Below are 27,179 nucleotides of genomic sequence, written 5' to 3'. Positions count from 1 at the left end.
CTGCATTGATTTGACCTAGAAAGTTCAGAGAATGGACAACAGAATGAGAAACACAAAAGAATAGTTGTTTTTTTTTTTTTCAAATCACTGGATTAGAATAGCAGAAAAAAGAATTCAGAAGACAAAAAGTGGTAATTAGCTAGCTGTATCAAAAGTAGCTATGGGAATGACATCGCCAGGAAAGAGAAGAGTAAATATTTCACAAGACAATTAATCAAACTCAAGGCTAATATATCCAAAGCAAAAGGTTTATTGATAACCCTTCATTTTCTCTTCCTGGCAAAAGTGGTGGAAAGAGCTACAAGAACATAAGACTGAATTGTTCTTCAAGGCCAGGTGACAGGCAGCTGGTTCATGGTTAATTGCTGGAGCCCCATTGGAGTTGTAAATACTGTTAGTCTTTGCAGTTTCATGACAGATACCTGAAGAACACAGATGTTTATGTAGTGAGTCAGAAGTTTATTTCTTGGAACCTTTTTTACATATTCACTGGATAAACACTGAGCAACAATGATTTGCATGGAAAATCTGTTTAACAGAGAAATAGACATGTGTAGTGGTTTCTTGAGCTCTCGATTCTCTGTCACACACAAAAAAATTCTATCCCTCATGTCCCACTTACTAGCTGTGTCTGTGTTTTCCTGTCAGTACAAGGCATGTAAGGTTCTTGGGACAAGCTTATTGTATAAGTTAAATAAGTGGATGTACAGTTGACTCTTGAACAACATGGGTTTGGACTGCATGGGTCTGCTTATACATGGAATTTTTTTATAAATATAGTACAATATTATAAATATATATTCTCTTATGGCTTTCTTAATAAACATTTTCCCTCGCTTACATTCTTAAATTGTAAGAATATAGTATGTAATACCTGTACAAAATATGTGTTAATTGTTTATATTATCAAGGCTTCCCATCAATAGTAGGCTATTGGTAGTTAATTCTGGAGGGAGTCAAAAGTTATACATGGATTTCCAACTGTAGGTGAGGTCAGCACTCCTAATCCCCACGTTGTTCAAAGGTCAACTGTATATAAAACACTTGGCATGGTGCCTAGAACAGAATAAGAAACCAAACAATAGTTGCTATTCATACATATATTGTAAGATGTAATGTTCTGCTGACTCTTCTCAAAAGGAAACCAATATCCAAATTTGTCTCGAGTATTGGTCTCTCGATGCTCTCAGAATGATTGATCCCTGAAGGCCACTAAGCGGAGTCCAATGGGAGAAGAACCAGTGTCTGACTTGTAGCTGTGGAAGGCTGGTATTTAGGTGTGGGCTCTTGTCTTTGGTCCCTTTTAATCTGGCCAACCTCGTGCTTCAGCAGCGTAAAACTATTTCTTCCAAAGGTTTTCATTTGCAGAAACAAGAAGACCCTTGAGGCCAATAACTTGATATTTATTTTTAAATGTTTCAAAATAAAAATAATAGTGTGAGGCTTTGCTTCAGCTTTCTTTCTGAAATGACCCTTGACAGGAACTGGAAATAGTTCTTGTCAATGCAGCCATTATCTCTTGTGACCAAACGGGATGTGGGAGGTAGGGTGGAATTTCTGAGTGCTTTGTACATAGGAATAAAATGTCTGTCACTTAGTTAAAATAAATTATTGATTTTTAAATCAAATCAAAATATTGAGTCAAACAAGCAGGTACTGTACTTGGATTTTCCCTTATTTGTAAGAACTGTTTTTCACCATTTTATGAATAGTGGGAAAAAAATAAGGAGTTATAAATAGCAAAAAACATGTTTTGGGCTCCATGAAATCCATACAGGCAAATAATTATAGGGCAGTCTGAAAAAAAAAAGTTTAAATTACCATTGTTTCCTAGGAAAATGATTCTCATTCTTGCCTTATCAGGTAAGCAAGCTGACAGAATGTTCAGAGTACTTAGGTCCCATTCCCGCTGGATGCTGGTACATGAAGCTTAAACCATTCCTTCCTCACACCAGCCTTCTCCTCTTCTTGGGAACAAGGGTGTTAAGTGTCCTCAGCATCCCTCAGGGCTTGGGCTTGGGCAACTGGAGAGCAAAGCAAATGACTGGGTGAGCTGGAAGGGAAATAGAGGAAGCTGGACATGTATTAAAGTGGAATAATGACAGATGCTTTAACAGGGCAATTGTTGATTTCTTCCAGTTATTGAGATGACACAGTCTGGGGTGACCATGTTGTTGCTTCAGGATGTGCCGAATTTAAGTATCCATGGCCTGGGAGTAAAGAAAATAAAAGAATGAGCAATGAATGATCACATTTGCTTCTTGCTTAAATTTCCTCCAAAGCTCTAATTGTTTTAAGAAATAACTTCCAAATCCTCAGCCTGAGATTCTGGCGTTTTCTTGCTCTCGCTTCTACCCACTTATCCAGTTCCTGTGGTTGTCTTTTTTTCTTTGAACCTTGGACTTCACATGCTCTACTCATAAAAAAAAAAAAAAAAAAAAAAAAAAAAAAAAAAAAGCAGTATCACTGGACTATATCAGAAATGTGTTTCTTTGCCTTGAATGTCATACTCCTTTTATCCAGAGTGCTCCTACTTCCTTTATTTCCTAGGCTAACTGATAAATCATCATTTAAAACACTCTACTCATACATGAATCTGGGTTGTGTGTACTTTCTATGTTCTTTACTTTTGTCAGTCATTTCATTTGTCATATTATAATCCTGTTTTATTGTCTGCATCAATCACCAAGCCAGTGTCTTTGATTTGAGTGGTTTGATTTAATATGTGGGGCCTCATCTGTGGTCTGTTTTAAAAGCTCCCTGGTGATTCTGGGTTACAACAAGGATTAAAACCCACTGAACCAGACTGAGAGCTCCATGAAGACAGGATGGTTGACTGTCTAGTTCAACATCACACCCCATTTTCTAGCTCAGTGCCAGAAACACAGTAAATGCTCAGGAAATATCTATGGATCAAATGTCATTGTAGCCCCAATGCTTGATGTGGTATTAAGCATAATTGTTGAATGAATGAGTGAATAGCTTAAATTCTACAAGGATTACACAAATTAGTAAATCACAGATCCTATTTTTAAAAAATTACAGTTGGGATCAAGTGAGGGGAACTGGAGAAGCACACATTCTGATATAATCACTTACACAACCAATGATAGAAATGTTTGCAGTGGTTGTGATGATTTGTTATGGAGAATCTCTCTCACGGTGAGGATTCTTCTTTCTGCATGCAGAAATTTTCCAAGTGGTTTGGCGGATGTCCAGTTAATTGAAGCTTTGAGCAAACTCCCTTTAAGTTTTTTAGAAAACTGCTAAATCTTCTGAGGTCATTCCAGACCATTTGCCTTTCTCTGTTATGCACTAAGGCAGGAAATGTTTTCCTCCGTTTTGAAATGAGCAATTCAAGGGGCCAGTAAAGAATGCATGTGGTGGGACGCGTTATCAGCCCCCTCCAGCTGTTTACCAGGGTCCTTTTCATTCTTAACAGGGACATCAAGTTCTTTTGGATACTAGTTAGGTTTTATACAAAAGACAAAATAAACATTTCCTGGAGGGCTTCAGAGGGTAACTACTCTTCCATCTTATCTTGCATTTTCCTTCAATCAGAAAAGGAAAAAATAAGATTTAATGTGAGAGAGGCCTACCATTTATCAGGTTAGGCTGTAGTCAGTTGATACATTAAAACATTTTCTTGAGCCTGAAAGCAGTAAAACCTCTCCGTTTTCTCCATCTTGCTTGCTTAATTTTTTATGCTTGTGAATTGTCTGGGCCCCAGCCCAAGGTCATCTGAGAACAATAGTACCTGAGTCATTAACGTTCTTAAGGTCTTGTTTAGGAGGGGTTGTTTGGGGCTGCTGTAGTCTGACCTGAGTCATCCCACACTGGGCCAGGGAAGCTAAAAAACTGGACTCTTCCCAAAGGAACGGTTGTTATTATAGTGAATCTCCAGAAGGAAACGTCGTTAGTGCTAACTGAACGTGTATTTTGCCTCAGATTTACTGTTGGGCAGGGACAGATCATGACCTTTTAATCAGAATAGGCTTAGATTGAGTTTTTTGGTACAAAATAAATTCGCTTCTGGTAGGATTTGCCAGAGACCACCCTGGGGGAAGGTTCGATGGTTCATTTGGAGATCTTGGGATTTGGAGTCAGGTAAGACTGAAGTTTAAATCCTGTCTCTTGCCAATGTACTATGTGAGTTAGGTAAGATACCTGTTTGGGGCTCAGGGTTCTCATGTATAAAAGAAAATAGCTAACAAAGAAATGCAATATCACTAATTTTGTCAGATGCTCCCTTGCCTAAAAAATATTAGTTAAAACTATGTTATGTGCTTTCCAAAAGTGTCCTCCTCCCACCCAGGTATTGTAATCTATGTTATTACAGAGAAGCATGTAGAGAATGACAAACACTTGAATAAGGTAGAACAAAAGAATATGATGGAAAAAGCATTGAATTTGGAATTGAAAGACCTCATTCTTAAACTCAACCCTAGCTGTGTGTCTTGAGGCTCGCTTGTAAAATAGAAGTAATATCTCCCTTCATATTATTATTGAGAAAGTCAGATGGCATAATGTTTATAGATCTACTTTGAAAGAGTCAAGAGCACAGTGCCCATATTAATTATTATGAAGGTTGTATTTCTTCTCCTACTAACCAAAACCAGGTTTAAGAGTGGGGAACGGTACACAGCTGGGAAAGGGGTATTTTTTCAAGCCAGAAAGGAAGGTGGTGATTCAGGATGCGATCTGAAAGCAGTGTTTACATTTTCGCAGCTGCCCCTTGGAGCGGAGCTAAACCTCATGTAGACAGCCCAGTGTTGGCTTTAGTGGGGCAGTTAGGGGCGGCTGAGATATAGATGTGCCTGGAAATAGAGCATTCCTGCATAAATTTTGTGTGATGTGCTCATGAAAAGGATTGTGTTGTGTAAAACTATCGAGAGCAAGACTGAGGACTTAAAGAGAACAGAGATTTGTGGGAAGAGTAATAAAAATAGTGTATATGTGCATTTATTTTAATGTCACAGTTCATAATAGTTCTTGAAGGCATCCATTACTGAAACAGACAGAATTTATTGGTGCTAAAAAGCTGCTCCAATGGGTAATCATTTTCCTGACTGTCCTGAATCGTTCTGGAAGTCTTCCAAAACAGTCTTCCGTGAGTCATCTCTTACAAACTCATTTTACAGCCTTCAGGTCCCATTGACTTGGCGTTTAGCATTTTTTGCACTTATATTTTCATTTTGTTAATTTCTTCAAGTATTAGGAAAATGGGTAGCCCTTCCACCTGGGCCTGGTCTTCAGTCCCCATCATACGAAGGTGGAACCTAAACGGGTCTCTCTTTTATACTGCATGCCCCCTCTCTTTGGGAGTCCAGAGAAAGAGCAGCAGTGAGACTTGGGCGTTTTTGTTTGGAAGAAATCAAGTACACAAAATACAGGTAGAAATAGTACAGATGTTAAATTGTCATACAAACGCAAAATTGCATATTCTTCCAATTGTCATTTGAAGCCCACATACAATGAGTCACTCATTTGGGTGATATCTCGGGAAATAGCATGGTCTGTTATTGTGAATGGAGAAAACACCGTTTATCATTTATAGGCATTCACTCCAAGTAAGTTTATCAGAGAAACTCCGGTATTTTCTGATAAATTTTCCTGTGAATCTAAAACTGCTCTAGAAAAGAAAAAAAAAGATGAAAAAGAAAAAGAAAACAAGCCCCCCCCCCCAAAAAAAGGCACAACAAACTGGGTGAGATGTGAGAACAAAGGACCATGGAAATTTTGAGATGGGAAAATTACTTCAGACTTGGTTTTGGAAAGTGGGGGACAGAGATGGAGTAAGAGCTCACTAAGATGTCAAACCTGAGCTTGACCTTGAAGGAGAGGTCTTGGAGTGTGGAAAGGAATGAGCAGCGGCACTGAAGCCACTGAAGAGGGGGAACATTCGGGTCACAGAAGTGACGTGGTCAGATTGCAAAGACACAGGCGACTATTGGTGGCAGCTGCTGTCATGTTAAATATTTCTTCCTGAACTTAGAGGGGAAATTGGACTCAACAGCATATTAATTAGAAGCTCTTTTAAGTGTTATTTATACATACTACTAATATGGGACACAGGAGATCTAGAAAAGAATGATGAAAAAATTAGTAAAATAACACCTTTAATATTCCTATTTAAAATGTTGATTTTTAGGCTTTTTTTTTTTTACTTTGTGAAGCGTTATTTTACACATTTAGCTTAGAAGTATTTTATTAGATATTTTCCCATGTCATTAAAATATTAGCCACACTTTTTTTTTAAAGTAAAATCATTAAATAATAATTAAATAATTATTTACCTAGAAACAGCATAATAGTTGAGCAGCTTCTAAGGGAGCTCTTATGGTGAACGGATACCCCTCAGAAGCCTCTGATGCCTCATAGAGAAGGTCAAGAGAAAACAACAGCTCAGTGGGGTGAATTGTTGAAATCTGGAGGTGTAACTGGATTCATATTTTCTGATTCCTTTCTGTAATCAGTTAAATATTCTTTTCCAATTTATTAATGTGACACTAAACAAAGAGAAGTTTAAAAAATTCACAGTCCTCATTCAGATACTACGTTCTTTTGATTTTATGATTTTGATGTAAAAATAAACAACATCATTGAGATAAAGGAAACACGAGGTGAGCCCTACTGTTTCCCCGTTGTTTTGTTTGGGTTTTTTTTTTTTTTTTTTTTTTTTGCCTGGGACTGCTTCTTGCCATGGCACAGGGTGGGGAGCCCAAGCAGATTTACAGTCATGCTGAGTTTTGGGGTCTGAGATTGGAATTTGTGGCTGCCTGAAGCATCTGGAATTTGCAAGCCAGTGGTATTCAGAGAAGAGGAAGCTGCACAGAGGATGGGCACCAAAACTCTGTGTGAGGATTCACCTGGGATCTCTGCTGGGGGTTAACCAGGCTTGTGTAAGGCAAGATTCCATGAAATCTACCAAGGATCTGCTGCAGGGGTGAACGGTGATTACTGAGGTTGTGCAAGGTTGTGTGTTGCTGAGAGAGGTTGGAGAGCTGGCCCAATCAGCAAATAGAAGATACGTACACAGAATTTTCAGTGTATGCTACATCCATGTGCCTCTCTCTCTTCTTCTCTCTCTCTAATTTGTCCATATGAAAGTGTGTGTCCTCTTCCAGGTCCTGCTGAAGTAATTCCTAGGAACAGAATTACCCATTATTTACCCAGTCTTACTATTATGAAATTAACATTTATTTGTAAAACAACGGGTAAGAAACACCACCTGATTTCTAGATACAATCTTAATCTAGTACTGAATCAAAGCAGAGGGAGTTTGAATTCACACTATTCAAGTTATTTTGAGACTGATCTGGGTTTGACAGTTCTCAAAACTAATTTTTTGATAAACTTTCAGCTTTATTTTTTAAGAATTAGGATTTCAAGGGAAATTAGCTTTCTACTTTTGCTTTAAATACCAATTTTTTTCCTTCTGTACAAATCCTTTTGCATAGAGTTAAAAAAAATTAAAAAGACTTTTAAAAATTGATGGGGTGCGGTTCCGTGTCTGACTTCGGCTTAGGTCATGATCTCGCCTTCATGAGTTTGAGCCCCACATCAGGATCTCTGCTGTCAGCTTAGATCCTGCTTTGGATCCTCTGTCCTCCTCTGTCTCTGCCCCTCTCCCAGGTGTGCTGTCTCACTGTCTGTCTCAAAAATAAATAAAAACACTAAAAAAAAAAAGTAAAGACTTAAAAATCGAGAACAAAAGGATATTAAAGTGTTCAGGAATTATTTTGAGTTTAAGTAAAAGCCTATAATATTCTTGAGTTGAAAACTTTACATCTAAAATATTTTCAAACTTTGGAAAATAAAAACTAGTCATTGTTTTATTTAGAATGATGTTAATTTTAGGGGGCCTCGGTTGAGCATCCGATTCGGATCTCACAGCTTGTAAATTCAAGCCCCGTGTCCGGCTCTGTGCTGATGGCTCAGAGCCTGGAGCCTGCTTCAGATTCTGTCTCTGTCTCTGTCTCTGTCTCTGTCTCTCTCTCTCTCTCTCTCTCTCTCTCTGCCTCTCTCCTGCTTGTGCTCTTTCTGTCTTTCAAAAATAAACATTAAAAAATTAGAATAATGTTACTTTCAACATAGTTAAATAATAGTAACATAGTTTGATACTAAGATAATGCAAATTATTGGTGTAAGGCAAGCAGTCTTGAATTATTAGCAGTGGAACAAAAATAAGAAAGATCTCATGGTATAAAATAGCCTTGACCCAGTGGCTAAATGTACTTTTACAGCTGTTTGGACTTTTCAAGAGTCTTGCTATCTTTATAATGCACACTTTTAGTTTTCTGTATTGCACTGTGTGTATTTATGATCATTCATGCTGAACAGAGAACAGTTTATGTATGTTTACTCCTAGCATCCAAGCAACTTGGCTGGTACTTTTTTTTTTTTTTTGGTCATTTTCTGTTAGCTCAGATGTTTGCAAGCCTATTTGCATAGAAAGGGGGGAAAACCTGGGTAGAGTGGCTTTCTGTGTTGCCTAGGGATAACAGAAATCCATTCACAATTGCTTATTAAGTTTAAAAGTCCTTATAAGGAGTATATTCTATAAAGATGTGTATGAGAACAAAGAATATATGGTTTTACCTTTTATTGGATAATCACCATCCTAATAAACTTGCCTTTTCATTTGGCCAGATATTGGTCTTCCCAGCCAATAACATATCGAGGTTTTCCCAGTTCCATATACCTAGTAAACAGGATAGGTACTCTTAGAGTTTTTTAGCTGTGAGATGTATCAGTCGCCTATGAATTGGACTCATTGTTTTCATCCTTTAGTTCTAAAAAGAAACCATTTTTACACATATTATTAAAACATAGCATACAACTGTTGCCCCCTACATTAACTGAAGATTTATGCACCAATATGTGTAATTTACCTATATGTTTTAGACAAATTTTCTTTTTTTTCCCTTCCCCCTCCCCCTTCCCCCCCCCCCCCCCCCACAGGTTCATTTGTACACACAGCCCAGGAGGACACCAGCCCCATGCGAAGCCCAGGGGTCATACTCATTCTTCTGTAGAAGGTTATCTGCATAATTTTGTGACACCTGAACTGTGTGTATTCCTTCAGGTAGGATATTGTTTCCTTTAGCCAAGCATCCTGGGACATGATTTACCTAGTAATGCTTTAATTATTTTGAGTTTCCTCAGATCCCACAGGTAACCAGTTTGAACCCAATAAACCTGTAGTTTTGGGGGTGCCTGAGTGACTCAGTCAGTTAAGTGTCCATTTCTTGGCTTTGGTTCAGATCATGATCTCATGGTTCCTGGGTTCAAGCCCTGCATCAGGCTCTCAGCACAGAGCCCACCTTGGATCCTCTGTCTCCCTATCTACTCATCCCCTGCTTGTGTGCTCTTTCTCTGTCTCTCTCTCAAAACTAAATGAATATGAAAAACCAACAACAACTGTAGTTTTGAATATTTCCCCCTCAAGCCCACACAAAGATAAAGAAGTTTTCTTGACACTTCTCATCAGGAGATAAATATTTTCTAGATGCTCTCTCCTGCCCCCGGTCTGGAAATGTCCATCCTTATGGCCAGAATCTTAATTTTTTTTTTAACATTTATTCATTTTTGAGAAACAGAGCACAAGCAGGGGAGGGGGCAGAGAGAGAGAGAGGGAGATACAGAATCTGAAACAGGCTCCAGGCTCTGAGCTGTTACATTTTAACTCACCATCTTGCAAGTATCTAAAAGTAAAAAGTCACTGCACTCCTAAATTCCTGGGATGAGCAAATGCCCTCAGGGCACTATTTCATTTCAACCTTCATTTATCCCTCCATTAACTGCTCCCTCTTCCTGGTTGGACCGTGGTGTTTTTTCTTTCTTTCTTGTTCAGCAGTGCTTTTTCATTTGGAAAATGTTTACTTAAGTGTAATACCCATACAGAAATATTACAAGCACAAATTATAAGTAATACAGTGTGAGGAGTTGTTACAAACGAAACATGTTCATGTAACTATCATCTAAATCAAGACAAAGACTATTACCAGAGCCCCAGGAACCTTCTGACCCTTTGTAAAGGCATCAGCCACTTAACTATAATAGCCTCTATCCTTTTATTTTTATAAATTAGCTTTGCCTGTTTTTGAATTTTAGATAAATGGAATCATATAGTATATATTCTTTTGTCTATGAATTTATTTGCATGACATAATATTTGTGAACCTTACCCATATTTTCATGTGTAGCATTAAAAAAATTTTTTTTGACATTTATTTATTTTTGAGGGAGAGAGAGAGAGAGAGAGAGACAGAGTGTGAGCAAGAGAGGGGCAGAGAGAGGGAGACCCAGAATCTGAAGCAGGCTCCAGGCTCCAGGCTGTCAGCACAGAGCCCGATGTGGAGCTTGAACTCAGTGACCAGGAGATCATGACCTGAGCCCTAGTCGGATGCTTAACCGACTGAGCCACCCAGGTGCCCCAGTAGCTTTTTTAAAAAAATTTTTTTTTAATTTTATGACTGTACTACAACTTATCCAGTCTATTTATTGATGGACAATTGAGTTGTTGAAAATTTGGGGCCATCACAAATAATGCTGCTGTGAGCATTCTTATGGAAGTCTCTTAGTGAACATATACATTCATTTCCATTTGGTATATAGCTATGAGTGGAATTGCTCAGGTGTACATATGTTCTTTGGCACTTTTCCAAAGTGGTTGCTCGCGGTTACGTTCAGTGAGCAGCGAGGGAAAGCCGCAGTAATTCTGCGTCCTCCCTGACACTTGGTATCGCTGGGCGTGTTTGTTTGTTTAAATATTAGCCATTCTGATGAGGGAGAGGAAACTCACCACTGTAACTGACATCTCTCTGTAGGTTAATTATTGTGAATACCTTACCTAATGCTTATTAGGCAGCCATTCGCTTTTTTTTTTTTTTTACTTTCTTAGTTCTGTTCTGCACATGAGGTCTTCATTATATATATATATATATATATATATATATATATATATATATAGCATATATATATATAGCAAATATGTATATATAGCAAATATATATATATATAGCAAATATTTTCTCCCACTCTGTGACTTCACTGTCTTAATGTTGTTTAGATGAGTAAAATTGCTTAATTTTAATGAAATCCAGTTTTTCATAGTTTTCCTTTCTGGTGAATGTGTTCTTTGGCACCGTTTAAGAAGTCTGTTCCTCCTTAATTCTTGAGGATAATCTTTACCTGCTTAAATCTTTATGGCTTTGCCTTTCATATTTACACATCACAATTCGCATGGAATTGGTTTTTGGTTGTCATAAATCGAGAGACCATATATTTGACTGACTGTTTCTAGATTCTGTCTTCTTTTCCACTGGTCTGTTTGCTCATGTGCAAATACCACCCTCTTATTTACCATAACCTCACAGTAAATCTTGAAATCTGGTAGTGTGAGTTCCCCAACTTTATTTTTCTTCAAGAATTGTTTAACTGTGCTTGACCCTTTCTGTATTCATACAAATTTTAGAACCAGATTTTCAATTTCTGTTGAAATACCTATTAAGATTTTAGTTGGATGTTATCAAATTTGTAAATTAATTTAGGGATATTCAGAGTTTTACAGTATTGATTCTACTAATTCATGAATATTTATTAAAATCTTTTAAATTTCAGTAATATTTTATAACCTTATACAGAAGTCTTACACATCTTTTGTTAAAATTATTCCTACATATTCAATACTTTATGGTCTTGTGTTATCATTTGTTTAAAACTGCATTTTCCAACTGTTTCTGCTAGCATATGCAAATACAAATGATTTTTATACCCAGAAACCTTGTTAGATCCACTTGCTAATTCTGTCAATGCCTTATCAATAAAAATTTAGATTTTTTACATTCACAATCATGTATTCTGATTCTTATATGTTTCATTCTTTTTTCTTTCATTTTTTAACTGGATAGTGAATAGATGTGGTTTTATCGAACACACTTGTTCTATCTCTAAACTCTGAGGTAAGCTTTCCATTGTCCACCAGTAAGTATTACGTTTACTGAAGGTTTTTGTGGAGATCTATTATCAGGCTAGGGAAATCCCTGTCTATTGCTGTTTGCTAATAGCTTTTATAATGAATTTCTGTTACATTTAATCAAAATTGCTGTGCAATTGTTTTTTCTATTGTATTTTTATGATTCATTTTCTATATAAGGTAAAAGTTTAGTTCTCTGCTTGAGTAAAACAGGCAGTCATCTATCTGGTCAGGATGTGGGTAGTTTTATACATTTCCCTTTTTTTTTATGTTTATTTATTTTTGAGAGAGAGAGAAGGTAAAACTTTAGTTCTCTGCTTGAGTAAAACAGGCAGTCATCTATCTGGTCAGGATGTGGGTAGTTTTATACATTTCTCTTTTTTTTTATGTTTATTTCTTTTTGAAAGAGCCAGCGAGTGAGGGAGGGGCAGAGACAGAGGGAGACACAGATCTGAAGGAGGCTCCAGGCTCTGAGCTGTCAGCACAGAGCCAGACTCGGGAACCGTGAGATCATGACCTGAGCCAAAGTCAGAAGCTTAACCCACTGAGCCACCCACGCGCCCCAGGATGTGGATAGTTTTCAATGTCTGTTTCTTTTCAGGGCGCCTGGGTGGCTCAGTCAGTTGAGTGCCCAAATTCTGCTCAGGTCATGATCTCAGGATTCATGGGTTTGTGCCCTGGATCGAACTCGCTGCTGTCAGTACAGAGCCGGCTCTGGATCCTTTGTTCCCCTCTCTCTCTGCCCCTCCCCTGCTCACTCTCTCAAAATTAAATAAACATAAGATAAATTAATAAGTGTCTGTTTCTTTTAAAAACTTCAATCTACTCCTCCTGTTTTGAGTTCCCCCACTGTCCACTTCCATGCATTTTTGTACCCCCCACTTTGGAAGCACTTAATGCCTTTAATTCCGTATAGTTTCCAGGATTGCGTGCCACAGGTTCTCTGTCTTTCGTGGCTTCCTCATTCCTGTCCTCTTTTCCTCCAGCCCTGTTTATGTTTAGCACTTGATTTTCTGTAAGTTGCTAAGTTATCTACCATTATCCCCTCAGCTTTTCAACCTCCAAAATTCTTATACATTCGTTTGACAAATGTCTTGCAGTTAGGATGACCAGATTTGGTGAATGAAATCCCAGGATACCCAGTTAGATTTGAATTCTACACAAACAGCAGATGGGATCTCTCTGTACTCAGACATCATCTGCTGTTTATCTGAGGTTAGTTGATCATCCTGCCTTTTACCTGGCATTCTTATTGTGAGTACCAATTGGTTTAGGTATTGTAGGTGTAGGTGATACATGAGAGATTAAAAATGTTCAAAAATCCCTGCTCTCAGGAGGTTACATTCTGCCGGTAAGACAGATATTGTACATGCGTAAATTATGTAGCATGTTAGTGATATGTGCTATGGAAAAGAAATGAAGTGGGCTAATGGATGTCAGATATATAAAGATTGAGATTGCACTTAAGGTGCGTCGGAAAAAATATCAAGGAGAGAGTGAAGCTACAGTAATTTTAGGGAGAAGTGTACCCCAGGCAGAAGGGGCAGCACATGAAGCACGAGGCAGGAGTGTAGCTAGTATGTTTGAGGTGGGAGGCCATTGTGGTCCAAGTGGGTTAGCAAGATAAGGTCAGGAGCAGGACAGGGACGGGAGCCCAGACCAGGTAAGGCATTGTGGGCCATTGTGAAAACAAGGCTTCTCCTCTCAGTCAAGAAGGAAGACAGTGGAGTGTTTAAACACGAGTGATGTTGAAAGACATGACACTGTTGAAAGAAGCAATCTGGCTTCTTTCTGGCTTCTATGCGGAGAATGCGCAGCGGTGGCTCAGGGCAGGCTAAGGAAGAAGAGATTACTGCAGTAACCTAGGCAAGAGATGATGGTAGCCTTGACTAGTGTGGAGCGGTGGAAATGGTGAAAAATGTCAAAATTCTCGATCTATTTTGATGGTAGATCTAACAGGATTTCCCGACGGGTAGGATATAAGTATTAGCAAAACTGTGGAAACATGGATAATGCTATTTTTGATCTGAGCACTTGGAAGCAGGGTTCATTTCTACACCATCTCTCATCTATTTTAATCTTCTCTTATTTTTATCTTCATTGCTTTATGTTTGTTTATATCCCTTAATGATAGTTTAGGGAGGCTTTGGGTTGAAGCAATGATAAACCTGTGTGTTGAAATCAACATGTGTATCCAGAAATCCATATAGGTATTTTGATAAATTAATTTTATTTAGTTTTGATTTGTGGGGAATAAGCACCTTTGGAATTTAACTGTAATGTGATACCTTATTTTGATAAAGGTGATGGAAAATAAATGTGACCAAAACAATGTGGCTCATATCCATGTAATGTAAGACATGTGATTCAATTAGAATTTCCTTGTTGCATTTGGTTTCTGTAGAGAGAGATTATTTTTTACCCTTGTGCCACTGCCAAAATGATACCCATGAATTAACTTCTCTGCCATGAAACTAGTCCATTTTTGTATTTTGAAATGACTGATAGAAATGATCCAAAACATTTTATGTGCCCAAAGAGACATCACATACCCTGCATAATTCCACAAGGAATTGGAAAAGGTCCAGCTAATCAGATCAGATATTTTTTTAATTTTTAAAAAATGTTTATTTATTCTTGAGAGAAAGAGAGAAAGCGAGCATGAGCAGAGGACAGAGAGAGAGGGGGACAGAGGATCTGAAGGGGGCTCTGCGCTGACAGCAGAAAGCCCAATGTGGGGCTCATGTACCATGAGATCATGACCTGAGCTGAAGTCAGAAACTTAACACTAAGAGCAGATATTTTTAATGCTTCTTATTGAGAAATATGAGCATGAACTTCTGGATAAATATATAGATTGTTATAATCAGTCCTTTTTATTTTTTATTTTTTTTGATCAGTACTTTGTTAATTAGCTTTGTTTCCGTCTGAGCACAGCAAGGCAGAGTTTTATGCTATTAATGGTTACTCACTGCTTTTTCTTCTTACTTTGTAAAGAATGTCAAAACTTAACTAGATTTGCTTATATCTTTTAGGTATTTCCCATATTTCCCTGTCTTTTCCATGGCCTAACCTGATCCACTAAAAAAAAAATAAAGAAAGAAAAAACAAATGACCATGTATTTTAAAACTACATACTGTAAAATGTTCTTTATACAGAAACCTGAAAACTTTGATGAGAGTGATTTGGGCAGCCTGAGGCATTAATTGAAGACCTATATGATAACTTTCAGTCATGTTGAGAATCAGATATACCTTCTGAATAAATTAACAAATAAAATTCTCCGAATTAAACTTACACTTAATTACATTTTAATTCTTTTCAAATTGTTGATACACATGAAAATTATCAGAGAACCAGAATATTCAAGATTTATCCGCACTGTGCCTCCTAGTTCATAACTCTGTGTTAAATAATTTGTGTAATCTTTTTCAGTGACAGTATGCTAATTGGACTTCTGTTTATATTTCCTGTTGTCATGCTTATCAAATTGGAATAACTGAACCTGTGGGAACCCATGCCAGATCACTGGCAATTGATACCCCGGGATGAACAAAGTAAATCTTCCTAGGGCATCTGTTTTTTGTTTTGTTTTGTTTTTTTGTTTTTTGGTTTTTTTTTTGTGAAAACTTTCTGTACTTAAGCAGATATATATTGGTGTGTAACACAAAGTGTAAAGGAGACATAAAAGAAATTTTTACTTGCTACAAATAGACTTGGGACTTTACCTCAGCCTACCATCGATCTCCTGTACTGCTTTGACATAAATGTTTGAGCGGCTCATTTTGGAAGTCTTCAGGAAAGAACCTGTGATTCTAGCATGTTGTTCAGATATTTCCAGGGTTAGATACTGATACCATATTTTATAGCTCTTGTAAAAGTGCAAAATATTCTAGAATAGCTTGCAGAGTACAATGTAAATGTCTAGTTATCCTACTAAGTTAGCCAGTCTTCCTTTTTTACCGGAACGTGCCTAATTTTGCATCAAGTAAGTCAATTCCATTACCTTGGATGACATTTTCACTGTTCTATGGAAAATAACTATAACAGATATGAATTGAGAGCTTTATTTACATTAAGAGCCCCTCTGTATTCTCTCTTTTAACCATGATAGCAATCCTCTGAGTTAGATACTAGTTTGATTTGTTTCTACAGATGAGAACTTGGACACAGAGTGGTTGGGTTACATTCTCCAGGTCATACAGACTTGGAAGAAAAGGATCCGGGATTTGAACCCAAGTTGTCCTCTTTGGAGGCCCTACTTACCTTTAAACATTATTCTTTGTCCATAAATAATCTTGAGTTAACACACTCTTTTGTTTAAAAAAAACAAAGGAAATCTTTTTAATTATGGATAGCAGGGCTGACTTCTGCAACGTGATGTTGCAGACATAACTGGTGGGATGAGCTGCACACAGTACCCAGTGTACATGAACGGCATAGACTTAACACACATTCAGAGGTACACGGTGAATCTCAAACCAGACTATGAAGTTGATGAAATTCATGTTCCATTTCCACAGGCCTCAACTTCCACATTCTTGACTTCTCTCAGCACTTTCTCTCCAACTGCTTTCTAACCTTCCTCTCTTGTGTAAACCGAACAGAATGTGATACCAGCCTTTATAATGTGGTTGATGGATTCCACTTTACATGGGTGTGAATAAATTCCAGTAATGTGCATTATCTCCACTAGGCATCTTCATTCAAACCTTTGGCTTTATCTCTAATAGAAAGATTTGAGTCCATTAAAATGCCAGCCCCAGTAACCGTGTGGTAAGATAACTTGAGAGTGGTAGACCCTTGATCTAACTCTATACCTTCCAAGCCACTGACTTGGACATGAGACTGACCAAGGGTATAGATGGCCTAAAGGAAGACCACCACACAGCTTCTTTGCTTATTTAAAACTATCATCCTTCGGTGAAATTAACAGTGACCTATCAGTTGCAGCGCTAAGCATTTTCCAGGAGTTTCTGGAGAGCAGAAGAGCACCTATCTCATTGTTACCATTTTCTGCCAAGACTGGAACAGTTGGTTAGGGCACATGTGTTCATCTAGATGCTGTGCCCACCATCACTGCCCATACAGAGGCTTCAAGATTAAACAACTCTGGCTTCCTGTTCATTCTGATGTTGTGACATTTTGGTAACAAGCATTGAGTAGTAGCTTTTATAAAACTCTGCTCTTTGGATACTCGGAAATGCCTCTATCTTTTGTATTACTTTGATCTCTGATAAGAAGTTGCTAAAAATTAAATTACCTTCCTTATTAAAAGAGGTGCTGCAGTGGAATTTTCTTCTTTCACACAGTTTTTTTGTTTGTTTGTTTCCTCTGTTTATATGTTTATCTTTCCCACTTGACTCAGTCCCACTGGACTGTTTTTCTTTTCTCTTTGCATCCCAACTGCCTAGTACAGCACTTGACAGAGTAATGGAAATGTTGAATGAAGGAATTCATGGATGAGGGAGTGAATAAATAATTTTTTTGAGTCTGTGTAAAACTTTAGCCTCTGTAGAGGCTATGTATGTGTAGAATAATGCTTCAACCACAAAATATCCAATGGTATTAGGTAGCATAATTGATGCTATTGGAATAAGATTGGCTTAGGCAAAATCCGTTTCATTTATTAACAAAAATTTAGAACTCAGGTTTTAAGTCAGTACTGATTTTAGACTATTTTCCAGGCAGGCTCCAATTTGTGGAACATTTTTAAGAGTTCCACAAAAAGTTTCAAACTGGCTTTTCTTATTTATGGCTGAAGTTGTATTAAAGGAAGCACAGTAGCCCTTCATTACTTATCACAGGTTTTAGTCCTCTCTGGACTATATCTAGCACCACTCTTCCCTTCCAATCTGATATCCTTCCGCTTCCCACATGCAGTATTTCTCTGTGCAAACCAGTATCCTCCGTAATCTCCCGTTGCCCCAACACCTTGGACTCCTTATGGTCTTTATTCATCCAGCCCTTACCCTCTCATCAACCCTTTCCCAATCCTTCCTCAGTCCTACTCCATCAGTTTTTTACCCATCTTCCTCCACCATGAATCCTTCCCTGACAACTCTTACCAAATGGTTTTTTGTGCTCTTTTTCTGAGTTCTTAGTACACATATGGCTAGTGCCACGGTTACAACCTGACTTTATTTCTGTTTGCTCTGTCAGTTTTCTCCCCAGATGTAAACTCTTTGAACGCAACGATTCTGTCAGTGCCTCCAAGTCTCTCATAATGCCAAATAAAATATTAAACATACAAAAAGCGTGCTCAGAGCCAAGGTGACAAAAGCACAAAAATTAACAAGTGAGACGTCATCAAAGGAAAAAGTCTCACAGCAAAGGAAACCGTCAACAAAATGGAAAGACAACCTATGGAACGGGAGAAAGTATTTGGAAATCACATATCTGATGAAGAGTTAATATTTAAAATATAGAAAGAACCATACAACTCAATAGAAAACAAATCTGATTAAAAATGGGCAGAGAATCTGAAGACATTTTTCCACAGAAGACGTACAAATGGTTAACATGTACAAAAAGAGGTGCTCAGCATCACTAATCACAAGCGAAATGCAAATCAAAACCACAACGAGATATTAGTTATACCAGTGAGAAGGGCCATCATCAAAAAGACAACAGATGAGTTGTGAGCATGTGGAGAAAAGGGAAGCCTTGTGTATTTTTGATGGCATTGTAAATTGGTGCAACCACTATGGAAAACAGTATGACGTTTTCCTCAAAAAATTCAAAACCCAGCCAACCCACTTTTGGCTACATATCTAAAGGAAATGAAAATAGGATATTTAAGAGATCTCTGTGCTTCCATGTTTATTGCAACATTATTCACAATAGCCAGGATATGGAAACAACCTGTCAGTAGCTGGGTGAATGGATAAAGCAGCCATGACATGTGTATACAATGCAATGTTCAGCCATAAGAAAGAAAGTAGGAAATCCTGCCATTTGTCCTAGCATGGATGGAACTTGAAGGCCTTATATGCTAAGTGAAATAAGCCAGACAGAGAAAGACAAATACTGAATGGTATCACATATAAATAAGTGGATTTTTTTTTAGTTAAATTCATAAAACTGGTAGAAAAGTTGTTGTCAGGGATGGGGGGAGCGGAACATGGAAAGGTTGGTAGAAGGGTGCAAGCAAGATTTCAGCTACAAGATAAATAAGGTTTGAGGATCTAATGTACAACGTGGTGACCGTAGTTGATAATACTATATTGTATAATTGAAATGTGCTGAGAGTGAAACTTGAATGTTTTCACCAAAAGAAAAGAGAAGAAAAAAGGAAAGAAAGGAAAGGAAAAGAAACAAGAAAAAAAGGAGAAAAGAACAAAAAAGAAAAGACAAGGAAAAAGAAAAGGAAAAAGGAAGATGGAAATGTGAGGTGATGGATGTATTAGTTAACTAGGTGGGGGTATCATTTCACAACGTACGTATGTTAAATCAGCATGTACACTTTATGTATGTACACTTTAAATATCTTCTATTTTGTCAGTTATACCTCAGTAAAGCTGAAATTAAAAAAATATATACTTGGCAGTGTTGTTTATTGGCAAGAGGAGGGTTTTTTTTTTATGTTTCACTGACCCCTTTATTGATACTTTTCATATCCATTTCCTATTTGATCTTTAAAAATTAAAATCACTTGTCAAAATCATTTTTATAATCTGTCACATCTCAGTGCTATGTCTTAATCAAATGATATTCAAACCTGTCTGAAAGGAAAGTTTGCCTTCCTATTTGGAAACTTACACAACATTCTGCCCACCAGATGTCAATGCTTCTTTTGGAAACACTTGTATGGTTTCTCTTATCATGCAAAGGGCACAGTCTGTAGTTTAAAGATCTTGACAATTTTAACATCTGGGAGTGACTTACATCCAGGAAACTATATGACCATAATGATAAGAATAAACAAAGAATATACTAAAGATAGTCTTACTAGAGAGAATATTTCCCCCCACTTTTCACTTAAAGCTAGGAAGTGAAATGAATAGGGAATTGAAGGATAACCTATAAGTCTGAAACAGCACTTTTCCAGGTGCAGGAGAGGATATGAAATTGCTGACATTGGTTTTAAAAAGTTCAAAGTGTAAAGAAAAGGGAAATAGTACCTGGAATGGTGGTTTTTCACTGAAGCTAAGATCAAAGCTTACCATTTCCAAGTACAAAGTAAATGGAGTCTTTGGGAATTGCTCTAATTTTAATATAAGACAATTTTCTAATTTTTGTTCACTTTCTACTGGCTCATGCCTGTGTTTGCAGTAACACTGATTTGAAATGTCTATATTTGTGAGAAAAAAAATTTAACCACTTGTTTTTTAACTTGGTAGTATGATACAGTGAGGTCCCTCTGTTTAACATCTGGACTACTGTAATACTAATTAGAAAGGACAGTATATTTTTCAGTTCTCCACATACCTTTGTACAGCAAACCTTCTAATATGTCTCATTGTACTTGTCACAGTGCAAGGTGTGACATTATCAGTAGCTATGATGGAAAGACTTCATTTCTTGATTTAAAACTTAGAAGGGTCACTGCCTAGATCTTAAATGAGCTCTGCCTATTTTGACAAGGGGAAATGAAGTAAATGAAGATTTCACTCTTTCTATTTTACTTAGTATGAGGAAATTATAGAGGGAGACTGAGCTTGAAGTCTGGTTCTGGGCCACTGCAAAACCCTGCCTTCACATTTTGTATTTTCTACTCTTCTGCTCTTTGAAATGCCTTGGCACCTGTAAATTTTTTTTTTTAATATTTACTTATTTTTGAGAGAGAGGGAGACAGACAGAGTGTGAGTGGCAGAGGGGCAGAGAGAGAGGGAGACACAGAATTCAAAGCAGGCTCCAGGCTCTGAGCTGTCAGCACAGAGCCTGATGTGGGGCTTGAACTCACAGACCAGGAGATCATGACCTGAGCCAAAGTCGGTCGCTTAACGGACTGAGCCACATAGGAACCCCATTTTTGGCACTTTTTAAAAACAAGTAGGTCAAGATTTTTTTTTTAAAGTTCTGCTCTTCAGACTTAGACTTTATAAGTACACGAGTTAACATCATGAATACCATGACTGATTATGCTCTGTGCAATTGATCAAATTTCCATTTTATCTACGGATTCTGGTGGCAGATAACACAGCTTTGATGAGTGATTAATTGGCCAGGAGGAAGGTGGGCTCTTAGGGCTAGATTGATAGGGTCATGGGAAATACCACAAATGCGGAGAAACTGAAATGAGTACCCCCCATAAAAACTCTTTGAAGACTACATTTAAATTAGAAAATATAGTCAATTATGTGCATATGCTTCTTACAGGGGGCAGAGTCTATTTACATAAGCATTTTATTTGTTTATTTTTTTAATGTTTATTTTTGAGAGAGAGAGAGAGGGACCTGGTGAGAGCGGGGGAGGGGCAGAGAGAGAGGGAGACACAGAATCCAAAGCAGGCACCAGGCTCTGAGCTGTCAGCACAGAGCCCCGACGCAGGGCTCAAACCCACAAACCAAGAGATCATGACCTGAGGGGAAGCCAGTCGCTTCACTTAACTAAGCCACCCAGGTGCCTCTACATAAGCATTTTAATAGCTCCTTTGGATATCTGCTAAACTTTCAGAAGAAAAAGAATTAATGTGGGTACTCTCATGTTGAAAGGAGTAAAAGAAGGATTTTTTTTTGAAGTGAAAGCCATGAAGAAAATTCAATTAAAAACAGCTTTATTTAGACACTCTGTGAACTTTGTGTGAAAGTTTCAAATGCCTGAAATAAAGCCTTTGTGTATGCAAGTCATTGGGCTTTGATTGGCATGGACTTTGAGCTAGCAAAAAAAAAGTAACAAAATGTTTTGGAGTGTCTAAGGAGTTCAACACTACAATTACTACACTTCTGTTTCCTTGATTTGGGGTAGGTTTGTATTTCCTAGAACAAAAGTAAAAAACAAAAACAAAAACAAAACTCCTAGGACAATCGTTTCAATCACTTTCCTATTTCTGATTTCAGGTAAAACTTTATTATTTACACATGGTTTAAAGGTAAACTGAGGCACATTACAATTTTTCAAGTGTATTTGAGCGTTAATTCAAATTGGGAAATGCCAAACCAAAGATGGTTAGAAGAGCTCCACCCATAGGAGCTAGGGGCAAGGTTTTTATAGAAAAAAACACTGAACCAAAGCAAAGAAATGATTTGATTGGCTATAGCTTAAGTGGTTGCCTTATTTGGGAAAGCTTCCTGTACTGTTTGTGATTAGTTGTTCTTAGGTTTCCGTATTTTGGATTGGAGTGCATTGACTCTGGCTTAGATTTTGTTCACTTCTGTATGTTGCTGCTGCATTAGAGACATCTCCGTGCGATGGCCTCCTTGTTTAAATACTTTAGTACTTACAGCCATTAGTTATTTTTTTCTGACTTGCCCTTTAAATATGGACCAGGCTAAAATTCAAAATTCTGTACCATACTAGTCAACATTAAATATCACATAACATCATTGTTGTGTATCCAGTTATTTCTATGCATCATGAACTCTGAACAGATTTATTTATTCTAAGACTCTTCAATTTAAGTCATTAAAACTGTATTCAGAAAAACATATAGCATCTAACTTCTCAACTGCAGACGTAGGGATTCAGGTCAAGAAAAGAATTATAGCCACATTGAACTAGAGGTGACAGTCATGTGCATCTGAGTTGGAGATGTGGTAATCTTGGCAAAGGCAAGTTATCTAGGTTTAAAAGACATCGTAAACCTTTAGAATTGTATTTTGCTACCACAATCAAGAGGTGTAAATTTTCTTCTTCTGAGTAGCCTATTTATAGGTTTTTGCTGCTGTTATAGCCTTTAGCCTCATACGTGTTGGAAATATTTCCTCCCAATCTATTACCCTTTTCATTTATGGTTATCTTTTGATCCATAGAACTCTTTTTGATCTGGAAGTTTATTATGTATACCAGTCTAGTTTGCTTTTTAAGAAAGTATCCACGTATCATTAATTACATTCTGTGACAGTAAACATTCCCTTAAATGTTAAAAAAAGAGACAGAGATGGAAGTTTTCATCATGTGTTTTCTCCTGAATATGTAACACGAATGAGAAACATTTTTAAGTTCAGAGATTGATACCTCAAAATCCCCTTTATAAATATGGTAATAGTTTACTGATAACTAAACAAGAAAATTTTGCACTTGTACCTGTCTTCATGTATTTGTTTCTTATATGCAAAATTTATTGGTTTCTATTCAAAGAAAAAATACCTAAGTAACAATATGGACTATGTCTTACGTCCACTTCTTTGCATAGGAGAAAAAAGAACAAGTCAATTTTCTTTGTTCCCAAGATTTAAAAAAAAATGATTCTGTGGACTCAACTTGGTGTTGTCTGTGTGTCCTTCTAATAGCTGCCTATTGTTGGCTTTCTAGATGTCCTTCTGGACAGACCTTTAGATGAACCATGTTTGTTCCTGGAGAATGCAGCGTGACCACACGGATTTCGTCAAAATAATGAGCGTTCCTTTAAAGGCCAGCCGAGAGAGAGAAGGGTTTTGCTCAGCACATTTTTACTACTGATGCAACTCTCTCTCTCTCTCTCTCTCTCTCTCTCTCTCTCTCTCTCTCTCTCTTTTGCTCATACGAAACATCACATCATTTCTAAGGATGAGAAACTCACAGGCTAAAAATGTAAGGCTTTCTCTGTGTCTGGAGGGAAATTTTGTCATTTAAAAGAAAATAGCTCTGACTAGGCAGGATAGTCTTCCTGAGTATTTCATTCCTAGGACTGTTTGCATTCTTTCCCAGTGAGCTGGAGTGATAGGCACTGGATCCTATTTATAACAGGCAAGATGAGCTCTTAAGCTATTTGGTGCTGGGTTAAGAATAAAAGCTTCAAGGGATTGGTTGGAATTTCTGTGCACCTCTTCTCAGCAAGCGTCCTTTGCCCTTTTGGGGGAGATGTGGCTGTATGTTAGGTTTGTGAGAACCCAACTCAGGAATAGCATGTGATGTGAAAATGGAAAACAGTTGGATTGAAACCATACATGGTGAAGTCAAAAAGATGCTCTTTCTTGAGCTGTTGCTGAAATATGCTGGGGTTATTTCAGTGCTTGAAGAATAAATAGAACTTGAGGCACCCTGGAGGATAATGGAAAAAGTATGTGAGAGGACTCTGAATTTTCCCAGCTGCATCGCAGCCAGTTGTCATTCAGCTTTCACTCTGACTTTAGAAAACATTATTTCCCCGCAGCAGAGTCTGAGCCCTTTGTGAAACTACCCTGCGTGTTTGAAGGTGTGAGAGGGGCACCTGGGTGGCTCAGTCGGTTAAGTGCCTGACTCTAGATCTCAGCTGAGGTCATGATCTCACTGTTGGTGGGTTCAAGCCCCACATCGGGCTCTGCGCTAACAGTGCGGAGGCTGCTTGGGATTCTCTCTCTCCCTCTGCCCCTCCCCCACTCATTCACATACACACACACACACACACACTCTCTCTCTCAAAATAAATAAATAAATAACTTAAAAAAGAGCCGTGAAGGAAGTTTCTACCTAACCCTGTATTCCTCACGATTGCTGTGAATCAAAGCACTGAAGCAAAACCAAAGAAACAAAACAACAACAAACCCCCCCAATAAGCACAAGAAGACATTGCAAATGACGTGATAACTAATCATAAACTACACAGAGTTATAAGATGTTCGGCACCTAAAGGTCTTAGTCCAAGCTCTTCTTCAGATGAAGGAAGCAAGACCATAATTAAAATAATCTAATAACTTAATCAGTGATAACAGAATGGAATCACTTCTCGTGGCTTCCTGTCTCCCTGTCGAAGGGTACCCTTCATTGGGAAATGCTCAATAGCAAAACTTACAAATGGAAAGCATGTCTGTAAGGTGTTTGGACAATGTAGTCCATTGGCAGTCTGTAGATTTACTGGGTCTGCGGCCCCGTAGCTGTGTAACAGCCGTAGAGAAACTACAGCATCTTGGTGTTCCAAGTACTTAGACTCATCCGGTTTGCTTATCCCCAGGGAGAATAAAGGAGCTGGATATTTTTAGGAACGTTTTGCCATTCAAATTAAAGGGAGGGTGGTCCTGGTGCTGGGAAAAATGACGGAGATACAGGTCTAGGTGGTTCAGAATGACGGCGGATCAGAGGAGACATTCTTCTCTGCATTGTTTTTAACTTTATGTATGAAGCATCGAGATGTTCTTGCTGAATTAGTTAGGATTTAGTACAGTGAGAATCGGTCTGTTGAATACAGCCCATTCTTTTAAGCCTGCCTCCAGCACTAAGCTTAAGCTCCTAGCTGAAACTGTATATGAGAAATATACTCATTCCTCTCTATGAATGTTTATTTAAATTGATATCTTGAGCTCTCCTGTGTGTCGGTGAGGATCTCAGCATCCCAGAAGCACATCAGTAGAGGATGGTACTTGTTAATCGAGAGGCAAGGGCACGGCAACAGAGAGAAACTTTTTTTTTTTTCTGATTCAACACTGCTAAGCTGTCAGACCTGCACTAGAAAACAATTTTTGAATATAGATCAGTTTTGTGTTATGAATCTGAGACTTCAGGCTGAGAGTCTTTCCTAAGCTGTCCGTGTTTCTACCTTAATATCGCAAAACATCTTCAGAATGAAGGAGAAGGAAACTCCTGATCAGCCTTTAGGTTATTCAGAGTTTTATCTTGGCAGATTTTTGAGTAGATCGAATGATATCGTATACATACAAATGACAGCTTATTGTGGTGGCTTTAAACATTAACTTGAGGAAGTTGATTTTAGTTGATAGTGTCAAAATATAGAAAGGGATAAATATATGTCAGGAAATTACAATAATGGTACATGTATTACCTTAGCCATAGACCTGAGTATGTAAATTGAGGTCTCATATGATTTTCTCAACCCTGTAACAGTAACTATTATTATTATTTCCATTCTTTATTTGTGAAAATTGAGGCTTTAGAAGGTCATGCAACTAATAAGTGGCAATGTCACTGATCTTTATGGTTTTCGAATATATACTTTTGACCACCAGGTTCTATTACTTGAAATAAAAGTTACGCTTCCCATTGTGTCATAAAAACACGTAGTAAATAACTTTGTAACTCTGCTGGTTGCGTGCTAAGCCTCTCAGGTTTTGATTGGTTTTGTTGGTTAGGTCTTTTTGTTTTGTTTTGGTTTGTTTTGTTTTGATGAAAAATCTTGAAAGATTTAAACTATCCTATGTTCTTTATGAAGAGAGATCAGAACAAAGTAGACTGTCAGCAACTGGCAAGCATCAGTGATTCATGTGAAAGACTATTGTCTCTGGTGATACAATGAGCGCTGGGCTAAGAGCCCAGCGACAGGAATCTGCCATATCCTGGCTTTGAGATTTATGTAAACAATATAACTGGGATACATTATCTACAGTTTTTTTGTTGTTTTGTTTTTTTGTTTTTTTTTTTTTAAATCTCTGGGATGCCATGATTCTCATATAAAACTCTACATTTGAAGGTTTGGCATTGTTTATTTTAAAGGTATATGTAGTTTTTTTTCATGTTTATTTATTTATTTTTAGAGAGAGAGAGCACAAGCAGGGGAGGGGCAGAGAGAGAGAGAGAGAGAATACCAAGCAGGCTCTGTGCTATGAGCACAGAGCCTGACGTGGGACTCAATCCCACGAACCACAAGATCATGACCTGAACTGAAATCAAGAGCTGGTCATTTAACCGACAGAGCCACCCAAGTGCCCCTAAAAGGCATATGTAGTTTAATTCACAGGAAGAAAATAATGGTATCAATATAGAATTAAATTCACACTTCCAGAGTACCATATTCCATGGCAACATTATTTCTCATAAAAGTAGGGCCAGCGCATTGGTTGTAAAATGCCTGAAGTAAAAATGTAGTAATGGGTAGTATGAGACACTCTGATAACTGTTGCTGGCATAAGAAGAGACTTACCTCAAGGAGGAAGAGTAGTGTATCATTTTGGAGCAGAGCTTGTGAGCATCATTCCTCCCAAGTCCTCTCCTAATATGGCAGCCTTAGCGCAGGGCTGAAGCCGTGGGAAGTGTTCAATACATATTTACCCTGAAGGTGTTCTGCCTCGAGAGAGAGAGAGAGATGTCATTTTGAACTTCAGCCCAATTTTTCCAACTTCACATTCTGCAACTTTTTTTCACTTTTCGATCATTTTCCTTGTCATCTTGTGCATATAAGAACTGAGC

General features: G+C 37.8%; 2 long non-coding RNA genes across 7 annotated transcripts in view; one reads left to right on the top strand and one right to left on the bottom strand.

The window, feature by feature from the left end:
* Window positions 1-27,179, top strand: part of LOC128315519 (uncharacterized) — a 283,478-nt gene that overhangs the window by 82,939 nt on the left and 173,360 nt on the right. For 2 of the 4 annotated variants that reach the window (XR_008298333.1, XR_008298332.1), the window contains exons 1-2: window positions 2,193-4,107; window positions 8,965-9,088. This is a non-coding gene — a long non-coding RNA (uncharacterized LOC128315519). Of the gene's footprint in view, window positions 1-2,192; window positions 4,108-8,964; window positions 9,089-27,179 lie in introns of those variants that run through there. The other 2 variants (XR_008298335.1, XR_008298334.1) reach the window with 2 other exon arrangements.
* Window positions 114-27,179, bottom strand: LOC113598684 (uncharacterized). Of its 3 annotated transcripts, XR_008298336.1 has the most exons (6): window positions 26,914-27,179; window positions 8,602-8,795; window positions 7,036-7,145; window positions 6,297-6,374; window positions 1,822-2,210; window positions 114-422 (listed from the first exon to the last, which is right to left on the bottom strand). It is a non-coding gene; the product is annotated as an uncharacterized LOC113598684 (long non-coding RNA). The 3 variants fall into 3 exon arrangements; XR_003419348.2 differs by having other exon boundaries at window positions 6,297-7,145; XR_008298337.1 differs by having other exon boundaries at window positions 6,297-7,145; window positions 8,602-8,704.

This window comes from Acinonyx jubatus, chromosome B2 (genome assembly GCF_027475565.1).
Source record: "Acinonyx jubatus isolate Ajub_Pintada_27869175 chromosome B2, VMU_Ajub_asm_v1.0, whole genome shotgun sequence".
Taxonomy (NCBI): Eukaryota; Metazoa; Chordata; class Mammalia; order Carnivora; family Felidae; genus Acinonyx; species Acinonyx jubatus.
Note: the sequence above shows the minus strand (reverse complement) of the source record. Positions and strands in the feature narration are given on the sequence as shown.